This window comes from Manduca sexta, chromosome 17 (genome assembly GCF_014839805.1).
Source record: "Manduca sexta isolate Smith_Timp_Sample1 chromosome 17, JHU_Msex_v1.0, whole genome shotgun sequence".
Lineage (NCBI taxonomy): Eukaryota > Metazoa > Arthropoda > Insecta > Lepidoptera > Sphingidae > Manduca > Manduca sexta.
The window spans coordinates 4,854,252-4,873,424 of record NC_051131.1 but is presented as its reverse complement, the minus strand read 5'-3'; the positions used below and the strand labels follow the sequence as shown (position 1 = coordinate 4,873,424).

At 34.9% G+C, this 19,173-nt stretch overlaps 1 long non-coding RNA gene across 1 annotated transcript; it reads right to left on the bottom strand.

Moving 5' to 3' along the window:
• Window positions 1–3,896: 3,896 nt before the first annotated feature.
• Window positions 3,897–5,994, bottom strand: LOC119189595. Its single transcript, XR_005112503.1, has 2 exons — window positions 5,548–5,994; window positions 3,897–4,141 (listed from the first exon to the last, which is right to left on the bottom strand). It is a non-coding gene; the product is annotated as an uncharacterized LOC119189595 (long non-coding RNA).
• Window positions 5,995–19,173: the final 13,179 nt, after the last annotated feature.

Genomic DNA, 19,173 nt, shown 5'->3' with positions numbered 1-19,173 from the left:
TGACAATTCCGGTACTCGATCTCATGTTGTCGTAGACGCCGAAGGCATCCTTTAGCACGCGGAGGAGTCTTAGCCCCCTCAATTAAAAAAGTGGTATTGCGCAGGAAAGGTTCCGCATAGCTATCGTAGTACAACAAGATACCCAGGGGCCGTCCCGTATATGCCGAAACAGCCCACCGCGGGTTTTGGTTAGGATGCCGTTAGGGTATACAGGGGTTAGATACTCGGTACAATGCTTGCTCGGATGATGCTGTACTCCCATATATCGACGTTGGGCGTTAAGACCGGTGAAACCAACATAACCGTTCCACTTACCCCCTAGGTGGTGACGGCGATAACGCGTTTTTCCCCAGAAAAATAAAAACGATTATTTGTTCACCAGTCGCTTTGTAATGATTTATTATCTTAATGAAATCATACATTGTATCCCACTTGATATTCCCAATTATTTCATCGACAATGCTCCAAGTTTCAACGATAATAGTAAACTTAATGACAGAGCCGCAATAGTTCTTGTCTTTTAAATTATTCTCAGTACATCCAACAGTAATAAACAAACATACTTTAATAATCACTCGCAACGAAAAATAAAAATTCACTAATACGTAAGATAGTGTGATCGAAGACAGCTTGGTTTCTTACATGGACCATCGTCCAAGTTTTTATTTACTAATGCAAAAACATAAAAAGCTTTTTTGTTAGTTCTTCTGTTAGTTAAAATGTTATAATATTATGCAGTGATATGTCGCAATTGAATTAAAGGTGTTTCTTTATATTTTTTCATGATACAATCTCATGAAGATTTTAAAATTAAATAGGTTTTTAGTGGTTATTTTACTTATAACTAAATCAATACTTTGATTATAACTTATAATTGTATTGGATATCTTAATAAAATTAGTCCGGCGAATTGTATTAGTTTGATGGGAACGGTCCGCCCATAGGTAGATTGGGTAAACTGATAATTATACCTAAAACTATCAACTAGTTGGGATAATGTAGTATCTGTACATACAGATACTACATTATCCCGGAACTAATGCAAACTACAACCATCGTATGCCTGTGCATACCATGGTTGTAGTGAATATGTGAAAAATATTTTAATTAAAATAACACGCAAATGAAAGAAGGATAAAGTACGTAGTTAACAGTGTTTTATTATGTAGTTATATATCGTCGTGGATAGTATAAAGCTGCGTAACTTGAACTAGTAAATACTAGGTAAGTGACAATAAAAGCGAAATAGAGCTTGATACATGAAAAGAAAGAAAGAAAATATATTTATTTTGTCACACATGTTCCAGGACCAGATGGCAGTAAATACTTACTATGGCACAGGGGAAAAAAATAAAGATAAAAATATTACACGGCGAATTGAGAACCTCCTTTGTTTGAAGTCATTTACAATACTAGTACAAACTACGTAAAATATTGAACCATTTTTTCTTATCATAGGTATAGGTATTTAGCAATGCTGGTTACATGGTATGGTACTATATCCGACGATATTTTTGTATGTAGTAATTATAATTTGTTCCCAAAAAATTCCGAATGTATATTTTTATAAACAACCATTAATGAGGGTTCAGCTTATACTGTGCGAAATCAACATCGCGTTTAACAGCTTTAAAAAAAATCGAAATAAACATCGCATCTAAGAACTATTAAATAAAAAATACGTCACCGTTTTCGCTTTCCATGCCAAAAATATCTATACAAAAACTAAAACAACTATACAAGTGCAATAAAAATAGAACTTTAATTGCCTTTGAAATCATAATTGCGTTAATGTTTCTGCTGACCTCTTCATAATTGGTTTAATATACACCTGTGGACCCGAGCACCGCCATTACAATTAAATTGTTGGAACAAAAATTAAGAACACGTACAAAACCGCGTTAGTTAATTGCCTTAATAAAAACGTAACGCGATTTAAGAGCCCTGTTACTTTTAGAGTTAACCTGAAATTCTGTATTCCACGTAATTTTTAAAAATAATTCAAGAATACGATTAGCTAAAACAATTTAGCAGCAATGGATTTATTAAATTATATTCAGAAGCTCACGTAGTGTAGACATCGAAGTTGGCGTAGCAGGTGCGGATAATATAGAGGATGGTGCTAATGTTTGCATTTTACACATCTTAGAGACAAGACGTGCAAACTGCAAGTCTCGCGTTAATGATTTCTTATGTTAACGCGACTTAGACATTGAAATAAAACTATTATACGGATAAAAAATATGTAAAATAGTTTAATTTCAATGTCTTTCGCTAATGTTAAGTACCAATTGCTCGTAAAAGAGAACATTTTTACTCAGAAATTTGCCCAATAATTGATAATTACGCTATAGTTAACAGGGGTTCCTAAAGTTTTTTTATACACCCTGCTGCCTTACATATGCACTGCCCACGCGTTTCCTCAATGCAAGAAAGAGGAAACCAGGGGGTTCACCAAGTATCCTAACTAATGTTAAGAAAGTAGTTTGTTTATTTGTTATACCATCACGCCTTTACAACCCAAACCGATGACCATGAATTATTGCATACCTATAAGTTCCCAGTGGTATAGGAAGACATATGGTAACCTTTTATCCAGAAAAAAGTACTATTCCCAAGAGATAGAAATAGATTGACAGTCTACATTAATCCCCCTCTTTACGCGTTGCCACGCCTCCCGTGAGAGACGCGACCCACACTTCGAAAAGCAATGATCCGTAATATCACCGAATTTAATGCAAAAAAATAATATTACTATGAATCGACCTTCCACAATTTACTTCGTACCGTAATGCGAAGTTGTCTTATCGGAGCTAATTATTCTGGTAGATGGCGCTGCGGTTTACGCAGTCTATTTCTTACCTAATTATTTCTTAGTAAGTATATTTTTTTATCTCGGTTGAGAGGTGGATTTCGTGAACAATGGCTCATAAATCAAAGTAGGACTGCGTTATCTGCTTGTGGCAGAAAAATGTGACCGAAGGTGAGGTTGACAATCGTTTATTATTCTACATGGGCCTTTGAGATTCGGAAGAAGTCAGCGAAGTATGAGGGTGGAGTCGACCTTTCCATTCACCGACACTAATTGCGCACTGACGGCACCTTGAATATTATCTTGGTTCACTTTATTTAAGTTTCGTTTTTGTGAATGAATATTTTTTATTTAAGTAAAACTTACATAAGTAATATAAACTAATAGAGGGAAGTTTTATTTGTCTTCATAATAATATTATATTCGTCAAGTTCTACTTTAAAAGATCTTATTACCAGATTGAGTCTATGGAAATTCTTATAGTGTAAAAAATATATTTAATGTTTATGCTGCATACATATGTAATTAGATAATCGCCGAAGGTTAATTCAGCTTCTAATACATTGAGCAACTTAAGCCCCTAAATGAGGACGCAATAAAATAAACCTACGTAAATAGATCTTAAATTGGGTACCTCAGTAGTGCCAATACATGTCCTGAACAAAGACTGCCAAACAAACAAGCAACTCAGGGAACACTTGAGATGTACAAATATTTGTTTAGAGCGGCTATTGAATCCACCAAACTAATTAAACATCTTGTAAAAGCAAAGGGATTGCCAAAACTTACGCACGATTTGCTTTTAAATCACAAATTCGCAAACTAGTGTGTCCATTTACTTCGTTTTATCATACACACATACTCACGCCTTTTATCTCCAACTGGTGCACCCACTTTTCACCGTGCGTCTGTCCAGTGATGTGATAGACCACAAATTCCAGACTCCAGGCTGACACTGACTAGAACAACCCAACATCACTTTGCCCAAGCAGGGGATCAAACCTTAGACGTCAGCTGTAGTCATGCCGTAATACAACTACACCACCGAAGCAGTAACGTAGTTAACATGGATAAACATATTATGTAGATTTTATAAAAAAATTGAAAACATTTATTGAAAATGAAAACTGGTATTAGTAAAAAGACCGAACATCCTTGATCGATATTCAAGTCAAACGCCTATTTCTCGGGCAACTCGTAGATATCACTGTCAGAACTTAGTTGAATCACTTCATCGACTTTGCTTTCAATAATAATCAGGAACTTCGGATCGAATATGCCAATTAAATCTAGTGAGGCTGTGCGGTTCACTGCTTCTGGAGACGGAAACTGTAAACATACATAAAGTCTGTTATATATAGTTTACTTATAATTATATTCTGTAGTATATTTGTATTATATCCGTACATATAAAACAAAGTCCCCCACTATATCTGTTTGAAAGCGAAGAACTCAAAACCTATCGATTGGATTTAGAAGTTTGGTATAGGAAAATTTGTAACCTAAGAAAGTCATAGGCTACTTTTTATTCTGGGAAAATATTTAACGGTTTTTTCTCTGTCACGCAGGCCAAGCTGCAATCAAAGCTAGTTAATAATTCGTGGTAAGGTAAAGTAAATTGATTAATTAGGGAATAGCTTAGAGCAAGCCGTCTAGGAGACAATGATGGATTTACTGGATGATAGGCGGGGACTTTGTTTTATAATATATAATATCAGCCCTGTATTATATACTTGCCCACTGCTGAGCACGGGACTCCTCTACTTTTTTTTGTGAAGGATTAGGCCTTAGTCCACCACGCTGGCCTAGTGCGGATTGGTAGACTTCACACACCTTCGAAATTCCTATAGAAAACTTCTAAGATGTGCAGGTTTCCTCACGATGTTTTCCTTCACCTTTAAAGCGAACGATAAATTCACAAAGAATACACACATGATTTTTTTAGAAAAGTCAGAGGTGTATACCCTTGGGATTTGAACCTGCGGACATTCGTCTCGGCAGTCCGTTCCACACCCAACTAGGCTATCGCCGCTTCTTTGTTTTATAATATGTATGGATATAATACAAATATACAAAAGAATAAATTTATATCGGTGCCCTGACAAATTAACCGAAGGAATTTCTTAGTGACAAATATCATCTTTACCATTCACCTGTTTTAGTATATAAAATTGAAATATAAAAACGTATTTACATACAATCCACTCTGTAGTACATTTGCAGACCACCGGCAACAGTTGGGATACCTATTTCAAAAGATTTCTTCTTCTCTTATGTCATTTGCTTTTGTTGTTGATTTGTGGTATCGTGCCACCTGCGTTCAATTCGTAAGCCTCCCGGACGTTATCAATATAAAGAAACAGAATATATTTTTGTATATTCTTGCTAGCGGCGATAGCCTAGTTGGGTGTGGAACGGACTGCCGAGACGAATGTCCGCAGGTTCAAATCCCAAGGGCACACATCTCTGACTTTTCTAAAAAAATCATGTGTGTATTCTTTGTGAATTTATCGTTCGCTTTAACGGTGAAGGAAAACATCGTGAGGAAACCTGCACATCTGAGAAGTTCTCTATAGGAATTTCGAAGGTGTGTGAAGTCTACCAATCCGCACTAGGCCAGCGTGGTGGACTAAGGCCTAAACCCTCTCAGTAGTAGAGGAGGCCCGTGCTCAGCAGTGGGCAAGTATTATAATACAGGGATGATATTATTATTTTATTATTATATTTTTGCTTACATAATGCTCGGTGCTTCTGACTTTGTGTTCATAAAAACCTTTCCCGCTACAAAAGTCTAAAACTCTGCAGCAATTTATAGCGCCATCTGTACGACGTCAGCGCCATCTATTAACAAATAATAAAAAATAAAATAATTATAGCTGAAAACTCAAATTATTTATTGCAAAGCACCGAAATCAGATTGGGTAATTAACATTTCAAATTACTAAAGTTAGGTATTTCTTACGCGACGCTTTGTCTTTTATTGAAATTGATTTTCTCTATTATCGCCTGTCCCGTGCAGATCAGTGCTGTTGTATACAGGCTTTTTGAGGCCATAATTAAAGTGTATTACAAGCATTCGATATTTATAATTAATTTATTGTTCATAACCATGTGTCTGATGGAATTTAAGTTTTTTAGAAAATTAATTATCAAAAATCCTTTAATGGTGGTCATCTTTGTAAGAGAACTCTGTACACAATTTCATATTCAGATCCATCCGTTTATGTTGTGTGTTGCCAGTGTTAATATTTACACAAATAACTTTTGACTCTAAAAATAATTGATCTAAGTATATTTAAAAAATATTTTTCAATATCTAAATTTTATCACAAATTCAGACGTCCAAGAATCAGGATATAAGTCGGACCTAGTTATACCGAAATATACCAACTCACAAATTAAACGAACATAAATTTATATTTAACTCTTAATTAATCCAAATGGGATACTTTTCTATTCATCAAAACACACTAAAATCTTTGTATATGGGACACAAAAAACTACGTGTGACCCAATCCACACATTTTTTTATACATAGAAAAATCCAGCTAAAACCAGCAACAATCCACGAATGTCATTAAAAGTATATTTTGGCATAACTCAGTTCAATTAACCTAAGCCTAGCAATATACATACCAGATAATTTGGTTTATTATAGAAAGGGATTATCAATAGATCTATTTGTAACCTTATTATAGAAGATACTGCGTATATTATGTATTTATAAACTCTCTAAATAAACCATAGGTAATAGTGGCAGGCAATAGATTATCATGATACCACATGTAGGCAAGTAAACAATTTAAGTGATGTGAATCAACCATCAATTTATCAAAATTGAGGACAAGCTTCACAACAAAATTATTAGCGGAATTTATGGTATAGGCAAATGTATTACTGTAACAATAATGGAGTTGGGATTAGTTTGAGACAATACATGGAAGTAAATTCGATTGGTATTTATTCCGAATTTATTTTTATTGTTATACTAGTTGACCCGACAGACGTTGTCCCGTCTTAACTATGAATTTGCAGCGCGCATTCTGTCAATCGTTGACAGTTAATTCAAACAATTGACAGTTATATTAAATTAATATTTTCGTTAAGTTTTCTTAAATTTTCTAATTCTCCGCGCAGTTTTTTGTATTTTTTCTTTCATAAGAACCTTCTCCTGACAATAACAAACACAACAAAAAAAAAGAGCGAAATCGGTCCAGCCTTTCAGGCGTGATGGCGTGAGCAAGGGAAATAAGGATTAATTTTTATATATATAGATTATTATTGAAGATAGAAAATTGTAAACATATATCACACAGGGTCAAACACCTTTATAAAGTTGTTAGTCCTTTAGACAGAAAACTATTTCGCAATTTCATTACAGCTAAACATGACAAGGAAGATAAATCAGATAAGAATATAAAAATGTCTGTTTCCACAATCTGAAATATAATATTTTTCAACCGCAATAAATGACCGTAAAATGGAACACCAAATGAAATCACTAAAAAGGAGTCGGAATATAAACAAGCGAAACGGTAGAACAATACGATCGGCCTTTATTTGGCCAATCAGTACGCACGGAACGACGGTCGTGGATTTGTTTTCAAAAAAAGTCAACACCAGACACGTAGTCAAGGGCGGCCCTCGGAATTTATACGGCGCGGATCAATGCGCTGAATCACATTTTATCTAATAGTGTTATGTTTTGTGTTATGGTATTTTATGTATTTTAATCTAGTGAGTCATGGTGTCTGGATTTTTTATTTGGGGTTTTAAATTATTTGTTTTCTTATCTGATAATTTGTAGTGAACGGAGAGCTAAGCTCTAGCCAGTGTATGTGCCAGCTAGTACCAAAACGTTTTTTTTTTGTTTTGTATGACGAGACGAGCTTGCCGTTCGCCTGATGATTAGGCGATACGACCGCCCATAAAAAGTAAAAACACCATCCAAAACCATGAATCACAAAGTATTGCTTGGTATTACACTGCGCTTGCCATCCTGAGACATGAGATGTTAAGTCTCATACACTACCTACAATGTCCTTCAAACCGGAACACAACAGTAACTACACACTGCTGCTTGGCAGCAGAAATAGAAATTGCGGTGGTACCTATCCAGACGGACTCTCACATATTGAGATACCCACCACCAGTAATATAATATAAAACTTCACTTCATTTATAATACAAACTTAATATAAAAAAGATAAATAAAATACCGTCTTTGGTATTTTATAGAATTATTCAATGAGATTGAAGGTTCATTATATCCAATTTTTGGATTTATCTTAACTTCTCAAAAAGAAAAAATAGCTTTTTAAATAAATTTGCTGTGGAGTTCTTTGTTTTTCGGTTGAATCTCTGACCACAGGATTGCGATTTTGGGTATTAATCGCGGATTATAATCATCTTATGCTCAGAATTTGTGCATAGGTATATATTGTATAAATATGTTATATTAGTAAATACTCTGGGAGTTTATAAACGTATAATATATAATTATCAAGCCTGAAGATAAATGTTAATAATTGCCACAAAGACAGCCAGACTAAATATCAAAATAAAGATATAAATCAAAAAGAACATATTGTGTAAACAGCTTTCTCGTATGATAAATGGTATTTATATTTTGCGCGAAAACTGTATTAACGTAAAATACAAATGCACCGAAAATAAAGTCAATTTTAACGAAGCCGATGGCCGATATATAGCATCGAATATTTAATTTAAAAATATGACTGTAACAAGCATATTCAAACATAATCGGATTATTTCCTTCGCTGTAGATTCGATGTTTTAATAGGAATATGGAACGCTCTTTAATCTTAATACATGCCTGTTCGGTATTCACGATATATTGATATTTTGGTCCTAGTTTGAATTCCTCACGCATCCGAGTCGTAATCCCTCGAATCCTGTCTACTCGGTCGGAAGGCGTTTGTTCTCAGCATCAATATTTTATTTTAAGATTGAGTCTTGTTTTGACAGGTGCGCGGGTAAGTGGAGAAGGTGACTATAAAAATACCTAGCCGGTGCGCGGAAGCCGGTTTACAAACCGAGTTAGTTTGAACGTTGTTGACAGGCAATTAAATAACTAAGTTTATTTAGAGTTATATTTTACAGAAACCAATGGTTAAGATCTCGGGTTAAGATATTTCACGCATTTTCGGAAATTACTCCTGATGTAAATAAAATGTCTTCATGTTAAAAGGGAACTTTTGCAAGATCCTTTATGATAATTTTATTCTCTTCAAATGGAATTCAAAATTTCCTCGTAAAACTCAAGAATACAACAGGAAACGTTACTGAGGAAATAAATTATACTCAAAATCCAAGCGATTGAGCAAAAAAACAAATAGAATATCGGGCAATTTATATGTATTTCTTGCACCTCTAGTGACTATTAGAGACTGTATCGCTATTAAATATAACTATATGTTTACACGTTTTTACTGATCTATACAAGCTTCTCTTCAAATTTGCTTTAGAAATCCTTCAATTCAAGATTTGAATTTAATACAGATCCCTTTCCAATACTTCTTAACCGAGAAAAAACATTATACGTGGAATGCAAATTTATTAATCTCAGTTAAAGCTCTTAACAAGTGCTTTAATAAATTACGTGGACGTGGGCTGAAAGATTAGGCGGCGTTGCTAATTTTGAACGTGTTAATTAAAAAGATATTGCAAAGTCCCCGAGAATAATTCCCGGTTCCCGATATAATTCCCTAATATCTAGGTGCTGTAGAGTGTTGACTGTTTTTAAAGTGAAACGTGGTATTCATAGTTTTATTGCACAAATAAGAATTCATCTATTTTTTTTACGATGACGGCATATTGACTTTACTGCACCTCCAAGTAGAACGGGGTCCAATAGAATATTGACTGCCGATAGATGATTACACCTCGGCAGTTGACACAATTATGCCGGCCTGATGGAAACGGATATACACAGGCTGATCTCGGAAAGCGACACACTTACGTGAGTCACTGTGCGGGTTTTAGCACCTTTTGTACGGTGGTCGCTATTCGGGCGGATATAAAATATATCCTACCAGCAAAGAATCTTAAAAACTGAAGTCTTAAAATCTAAATAATATTTCGTCTGAGTAAAGCGAAAAATATAATATCAACTGACCAACAGCCGAACTCTTGTATTAAGTCAATTGTTATTTATCAAACATAACTTTTATCCATTGCAGTAAATGCAAAAATAGACCGTCCCCTCGGTTCTAAGTTATTTCCTCAAATATATTAGAAGCTTGAATAACCGGGTTGACGCGAGCATTTTGTTTGAAAGCATTGTCGACATTCGCCAATATATTCTCTACGTGACCGCGACAGGCTAATATTTTGTTGTTTAAAATATTGTTCGCACCTGTGGTACGGTGTTACATATTTTATGTCCTGCTATTAAGTGTGATGCTGGCTAACACTTCTACCGTGTTTTATCAACGAAATAACTACACATCTATATGACATATCAGGCATGAACCTGACCCATTGCTGCATAGGTCTTCTGTACTACTAAGGGGTTTAGGCTTAGCTGGCCTAATTTCGGAAAGCCACTCGAAATATTCATAAGTAATTCAGAATGGATTTTCGCCAACATCATAAGCATTCTTGGTTGCCGTATATTTATAGGCTACTTCAGCAACATCAGGTTGATTTTCATTTACAGAAAAAAATATTTGAGATGTAAAGCGGACTTACGTGGAGATCCTTGGGGGAGGCCTATGTTCAGCAGTGGACTTCCTGTGACTGAAATGATGAAAGCGGACTTAAACAAAACATGAATTTCATCCCAATTATCTTCCTTTTTAATATACTTTAAATTGTGCGCAATATGAATAGACGCAATATCTAGCTTAAACGCGGAGAATAAATTCAAATGCGCAGCGCGACGTTTGAGTGAAATACTTTTACGTAGATTTATACTCCTACAGGGGATGAGAGAAAGTAAATAGCAAAACTTATACAACGATAAAGGGATCTTGCTTCAAACGATATTCATAGATTTGCAGAACATTTCACATGAACGCTTGGGTGTAAACAAAAACGGCGGATAGCCGGGAGCGCTACTGCTTTCAGCGCTATTGGATAAATAAGACATGATAGAAAAAGGCAACTGTATTTGGTAGATAATGAAAGCCCGGGTCTACGAAATGAAGATTACGCAAAGCAAATTGAAAATGATATGCTATTAGGATTTAGTAGTAGAATATTATATATATATATATATATATATATATATATTTACTTTAAAAATATTATAACTGTAGCATCAAAAATATCCATAGTATGTCGCATATCAAGCTGTAGATACAATACATTATACATTTGTATTGCGCGTGCTATACAACTACTGCTCTGAGGTTCCGGATCAGGTAAAATGATATATGGGATTCATTGCGCACAGGCTCGCCCACTATCACATCATGGGACGGAACACGCTTGGCGAGAAGTCGGTGCCCTGCTTGCACGTCCGCCGCTTCGAAGATAAAGGCGTGATGTATGTGTGTGTTTATAATATTATGAGAAAATATTATTTCCACCACTTACCAGCTTATATCTGTAATGATTAATACTTCATTCAAAGTTCAATCTCTATAATTGGCCTCTTTCACATTTATCTCGGAATGGCTGTATTTATGCGGCTATTGAAATGTTTCCGCTGTGCCAAGGGATTGGTCGATTGTTCTACGATTAAAATAGACATTGGCAGATCCGAGACTACCGACTATTCACAATTTATATTCATAAAAATTCAACGTTCATGACGTAAAGAAACATTATCTATACTATTATATAAAGCTGAGGAGTTTGTTTGTTTGAACGCGTTTAGCTCAGGAACTGCTGGTTTAAATTGGAAAATTATTTAATATTCGATAGCCCATTTATCGAAGAAGACTATAGTTTATATATCATCACGCTATGTCCAATAGAAGCGGAGCGTCAATGGAAAATGTTGCAAAATCGGGGAAAATTAATTGCTTTTGAGAGCTTCCGTTGCGTGCGTTGGTGTTATAGTTATGCAACAAGGTATGACGGATTTATTGTTCTTAATAAGTTATAAAAATCCCATAAAACAAAGGCCCAGCCGCATCTATCTGTGTTAAGGCGATAAAGTCAAATACTACCTAACAGATTCCTATGAAATTGGACATGGAAATAGTTTGTTTCTATGCCGAGAAATATATAGGTGGACTTCTATTCCAGAAAACTCTTTCACCCGATTGGAGCCGCGAGCAAAAGCTATTTAACAAATAAAAAAGAAGTTCCATTTAAATTATATACCACACATACCTAACGTAACATTTTCATAATTAAAGGTTGTTGAAGATAAGAATATAACATTTGAACGCATTTTATGCTAAAAACACATTTCGTTAATACCCACATGTTTCAAATTAATTTAGGATTCTATATAAACACAGACTTGTTATTACGTAGAAAAAGTTTTTATATTTATTATTAATTTTTCTATAATTACATACAACATGAATATTTAAAACCTTTGTTACATTAACCAGATCCATCTGGATTTAATTCTAAAGCAATAGTTATGGGGACTTTAAAGATGCAAATTTAGAACCAACTAAAAGACCAAAAGTCGACAGAATACATTAGGTAAGTATATGAAATTGCAAATTATTTTTAATATCTAATACACCAGTTGAAGATCCCGATAGTCATGTAGTCGGCCATAAAACTAGATGAACAATTTTAAAACTCCAAAACGCTTCTACATATTAACTTTAATGGAATATTCTTTTGTCATTCGTTTTGAAAAACACGATTGTTTATAAGGAAATCAAATTTTAAAAGCAATTTTAATTTGTTCAGTTAACTTTCGGGACTGCCTGTCAATGAAAAGTGACAATGACACAATGAAAAATACGTATATGCATAAAAATACATAAACAAAGGCTTTTATAACATGAATCCGATTCTATATGCAACGATTAGAATTAAACTTAAATATATCGATAGGTAAAGTTTAGAGACGTATTTAAAATGCATAACATGGAATTAATTTATTATAATTTATGCCAAATTAAGTCATCATTTATGCGAATTTGAATGTGTAGCAATCGTGTGATAAATATGTTTATCTATTAATGTAACGTGTATCGCGTTTATTGATAAGTGTAGTTCATTAATATTCCGTTTGATTACAGCGTCGCAATTTCACGCTGTATTGGTTAATGTGTTACATTGTAACTAGTTTGGGCTGCGTAATGTTACTTTAACTATAATTTTGAACCCAATTTTACTGGTGGTAGGTCTCTCGTAAGTGAGAGTCCGCGTGGGTAGGTACCACCGCAGTGTATATTTCTGCTGCCAAAAAGCAGTGTGTAGTCACTGTTGTGTTTCGGTTTGTAGGACCTTGTAGCCAGTCTAACTACTGGACAGAATGAGAATTAACATCTCACCTCTCTGGATGGCGAGCGCAATGGAATACCAAACAATACTTTTTAATTTAAGGTGTTGGATGGTGTTTCTACTGTTTATGGGCGATTGTATCGCTAACCATCAAGTGAACGGCAAGCTCGTCTCGTCATTCAAAGCAATAAAAAAAAAGACGCAAGACTAATTTCCACATCGTCTGTAAAGTATAGTGACTAAGGCCTGTGATTCAAGTTTCTCAGAAGTACAGATGGCCCGTGCCCAGGAGTGTGAATACTATAAACATTATACATAACTGCCTCGATGACATAGTTGTATTACGGTACGACTGCAGTGCTGAGGTCTTGGATTCGATCCACGGTCAGGCAAAGTGTTATTGGGTTTTTGTATTCAGTATCAGCTCAGAGTCTGGAATTTGTGCCCGATATAGCGATAGGAATAAAAATAACGGAAAGCAAGTGCACCAGTCGCGCCCCTTGCTACCCCTTCGGGGCTCCTCGTAGGCAATTTTTGTGCGCTCGGTCTTCATACTGAATGCACACCTATGAAAAGGGGATATTTGCCTTAGCCCTAGGCACACAGTCCAGTGTGTATACCTCATGACTGTAACTACAGGTAGGCCTATGACAGCTCGCGAACATTTCCTGACCGTCTCCCTCCGTCCGTCCTAAGGAGGTTCCTTTTCCTTCCCTCACACTTCCCATCCGCTGATATCCGCCCCTAACTTTCTTCCAGGGCCTTGCAGTCACTAAGCTGGGTGATTCTAGTATCACATTCGCAAATTTCGCCTGGTATTGACAGTCAAATAATAATAAAAAATACCCCTTCAAGGATAAAAAAGTGTGTGTTTTCCTGACGTGAACCCTCCTTAGGGGTTGTAGAATTGCACGTGTTACATTTTTCTATAACCAAACTAATAGCTGACCATATAATATATTGTGTTTTAATTTACTAAGCCATGAAGGAACTGTTCTCGTAATTAGAGTGTGAAACCATAGCATTAGTCAACGTCGCCACCGCGAAACTGCTGCGACAATTAAACTTCAAGACGTCAAATTATTTCACAGCAAGTTAAGCGCTTTTGTTAATTTCACGTCTTGAATACGTCTGGTATAAATAAAATCGCAACATTTCGGCTTTTCGCCTTTGATTCAATTCGAATTCAATTATGTACGTGGTTCTTTCTGATAAGTTATTAAAATTGGTGTAGATTTTTTTTCTTCATGCGTACCAATATATTTATACTGAGGGCTAAAAAATTATTTTTGTCCATCTTTGATATTCGATCCATTATAATATCGTAATTGCACAAAAAAACCATGAATATAATTCATACTTAAAATTATATGATTGTATCTATAGACGAGACTTATCAGATACAAAACCGGCCAATCCGTATTTTACATACAATAACAAAACTTAATGATTTCTTATGTTTACGCGAATGTTAGACATTGAAATTAAACTAATTTTCGGATTCTATCGCGGTGCTGGTATTTTATTTTCTCCCGACGTTTCGAAGACTTTGCAGCCTTCATGGTCACGGGGGGGACTGAGGTGTTGTTCATCCGTAAAGTCAAAGTTACAATATCTACCTACATTTTACAATTATACAACTTTTTTTAATTTTTTTAAAATTTTAGCTGTTGGTGGTCCGATCTACGCAGAATGAGCTCACAGTGTCTTGAAGTCTGGCAGCCGGTCTTTTGGGTTCCGATTTAATTAAATGTAGAACTGGATCCCAGGCTTGTGCAAGCTTCCAACCATCTTCCCTATTGAAATTAGGATGTTTTTAATTTCAATAGCCTCGCGAATCATCCTAGGCAGGAATCGGTGTTCTTTGGCGAGGATTTGTGGCTTGTCTAGTCGCAGATAATGATTGGCGCCTCCCTCAGAGTGTTCAGCGACTGCAGACTTCGTCGAGCGTCGGTGTTTCACGTCAGCTATATGTTCTTTTACGCGGGTCCCTATATTTCTTTTTGTTTGCCCGATATAAGAGAGGCCACAGTTGCAATCTATTTTGTATACTCCCCGGTTCTTGTAGAGGTATGTGACACTTGACAGGTGGTAAAAATTGACTAATCTTCTTAGGCGGCTTAAAATAAGTTTTTATGGAAGCACGCTTCAGGATGTAGCCAATCTTGTCGGTGACTCCTCTTACATATGGTAATACAACCGGAACACGTTCAACTGTGGCTGGTTTCACTCGGTTTCTGTGACGGCGGCGTGGAATTTGGAGCTTGTTGTCTTGCAGTACTTGCTTGACATGTTGCAGCTCAGCGGCCAGGTGTTTCTCGTCACAGATTCCTTGTGCTCTCTGAAACAAAGATTTGCCCACGGTAGCTAACTGTTTTGGGTGGTGATGAGATTCACCGTTCAGATATTTATCAGTATGGGTCTGTTTCCGATATACAGTATGACTTAAGGTCTGATTAGGATTACGGATGATTAAAACATCTAAGAAAGCAAGAGATTTATTGTGTTCTAACTCCATAGTAAATTGGATTTTATTGTTGATGGAGTTAAGGTGATTTAAAAATGCAGTTACTTTATCAGATGGTAAAATTGTGAAAGTGTCGTCTACGTACCGTTTATAAAACCTTGGAGTGACCGGGCTGTACTCAGGGCTGTCTCCTCGAAGTCCTCCATAAATATATCGGCGACTACCGGAGATACAGGGGAGCCCATCGCTACCCCCTCAACTTGTACATAGAACTGATTATTCCACAACATATAGCCAGATGTAAGGCAATGTTGGAGTAGTTCTGCATATTCCACAGGAATGTTATTCTCTGCTAACTTCTTAGATACAATTCTGATGCAATCTTGTACTGGTAAGCTCGTAAAGAGAGACTGGACATCAAAACTGACCATAGTTTCATTGTCAGCTAATTTTAGGTCTTTAATATCGCTGACAAATTGGTATGAATCCTTCACAGACGCTCTAGTGTTTCCTCTAAGTGGTGAAAGCACTTTTGCTACGTGCTGAGCCAATCTGTAGGTTGGTATGTCGATTTGACTCACTATGGGACGTAGCGGAGCATTTAATTTGTGTATTTTCGGCAACCCATACAGTTTAGGCGGTTTTGCACACGAAGGAACGAGCAAGTTTACGTCAAGATTTAACTTATCGGAGTAATCTTTTATTAAAGAGCTAGTAGCCTTTAATACTTTAGTAGTCGGGTCTGATTTGACTATTTTATACGTACTTACATCCGATAAAAGTTGTTCCATTTTATTATTGTAGTCTGACGTATCCATTACTACTGTCGCATTTCCTTTATCTGCACGGAGAATGGTAAGGTCCTTCATCGATCGCAAGTTCTTTAAAGCGATATATTCGTGTTTTGGAAGATTTGGTTTCGGCACTTTCTTTTGACGCAAAATTGACGAAATGTCTTGGCGTATCGCCTCCGAATCTTCCTGTTTCAAGTTATTTTTGAAGAGACTATTCTCAACATTGCAAATAATGTCTTCATACGGTATCCTTCGTGGAGTAACAGCAAAATTTAAGCCTTTCGATAAAACCTGAATTGTGTTTTCGTCCAATGTTTGTTTTGACAGATTTATTACTGCGCCAAAGAGAATTATAATATATATGGAAATAGAGAGCCTACTCGTTGGGTTTTTGTGCCAATCGACATTACGGCTGCTTCATACTTGTGAGGTAGAGGGCGTTCGCGATTTTCGTTACGTTTCACGATTCAGGTTTATTGTGTTTTATTATTTTGCAAACGGTTTTAAAAGTGCAGAAGACGGCAATCCAAGTATTAAAATACTTAGAAGCAGATCTGTATTTGCTATGCCGTCGTAGTATAATATTTCTGACATCTTATTTACAGTGTACTTCTATCATTATCAATACATAATAATTCGATAGTAATAAGATCTAAGAATAAGATCGTTAATCAGACAAACATCATATTGAAAATATTATTTTTATTTGATTTTTGCTATAACATTTTGTGTACAAAATGCTTATAGTAAGTACTAATGATATTCACATTCCATATTAGATTTACAAAGTATTACACCTCTATTAAGCTATGTAAGCGCTGATAATTTGATCTTAGTTATTAATTATATTCAATGGAAAAGTAAACGATACTACTTTAAAATAAACTGTAATACACTGTAAAATTCCGAAATACTAAATAATAAAATATACTTAAAATTATTTTATGTCTAAAAATACATACTGTGACGAATAATAATTAACATTGATATTTATAATATGCTAAAACATTCTCAATTGTCAAACTATATTTTTATAACAATTGATTTAACTTTATAAAAAATATATGAATTCTTTTGTATTTCGATAATCATTTTAATGTATCATCAAATAAATATCAAGTATCAATGTTCAAATAAAAGAGAATTTATAATTTTTATAAAAATTGCCTAATAATATACGATTCAATATACATAAAAATTTACAAATCTAGAACAGCAATTAACTCTGAAACATACTAGCTAGCCATATTATTTATCTTTGTCTTCATCAAAAGGAAATTCGGATTCTAGCATTATCTTTCTACACAAACAAGTGAAACTAATATTAACAAGAACAAACTTATTCTAAGCCAAACAAAATTATTTCACAAATAAGTCACGCTACTTTTAAAAATTGAAAATGTTCACTGGAAAAGAAATTAACATCAAGTTTACAATGATCATTATACTTATCCATAGAAAAAGGAACTATAAAGATTAGCATTCATTAAAATATACTTTCTTCGTCGTGCGAAGGTTGTTTTACTTATGATAATAATATAAAAAATATTTTATGTAGATATCAAACAGATTAATTTAACAATTTGTTAAATAAGAAAGATTAAATAATTATAATAAGAACTGATTTAAAACAGGTCTATGAAACCGGGTAGTAATCAACAGCGAAATGCGAATGCGATACAAATTGCCAATACATATTAGATATATACCATAACAGTGGGTATATGATCTAAATAGAGTATGTACTAAAAAAAAGGAGAGATTCGAACAATTAACGCGATAAAAGCAAAATAATTTCGCACTTGTGTACATGATATTATCTTTAAATTGCCATCACTTAACTATTAATTATGGGTTACGTGGTGGTTAAATTACAACATACAATAAACACAAAATGAGCATTATGATCAAACAACGAAATCATAAATAAGTCGTATACAAAATGATAATTGTTACATAAAATATAAAGGAAGTAATGCGAATTGCTGCAGAAATGTAGGTACCGGTTGTAACATTAACAAAACATCAACTAAAGCAAGCAGGTCGACGCAGGAACGATTGAATATTTTCTGAACGATGCAATATTATTAGGCGACACAGAAGGTATATATTTTGTATAATAAATTAATCCTCTATCAACCTGGTATATCTGGTCCTTCGTTAATTTGACACCTGTATAACTAAAAGACTTCATCGAGCCAATTTGTAATTATATGTACAGTCATGATGCTATAGTGAATAGTGCGCCGTTTTATGTGCAATTTTGTTAGTCTATGACGCGTCTATTTGTAAAACGTCTTTGCCGGTGCCACACACAGACAAATATTAGAACACTTGTTTGAACTCATGTTTGGCACGGGTATTTGCGTATTTGTATTCTATTACAGACACTGACCAAATTAAATTTTTATGGCTTTTACTTTTAGGTTTCCATATATAACCAGTTCTCATTCAAGCAACTCTATAACTTTGAACGCTTGATGTGTGGTCGTAAAACCAATACCGAATGACAAGATAATACGTAAACATTTAAACAAACTTTGCACAAATACGAAAATTCCCGTGCCACACATGAGTTCAAATATTTTTGTTATCTGTGGCGCCGGCATAATATTATCTTTTGACATTGATAAATGACGATGTCTTAGTTTTTTTAATAAAAAGAAAGGTGGACCAAGGAACAACTTTATTCAACTGTATGTGTGACGTCATCA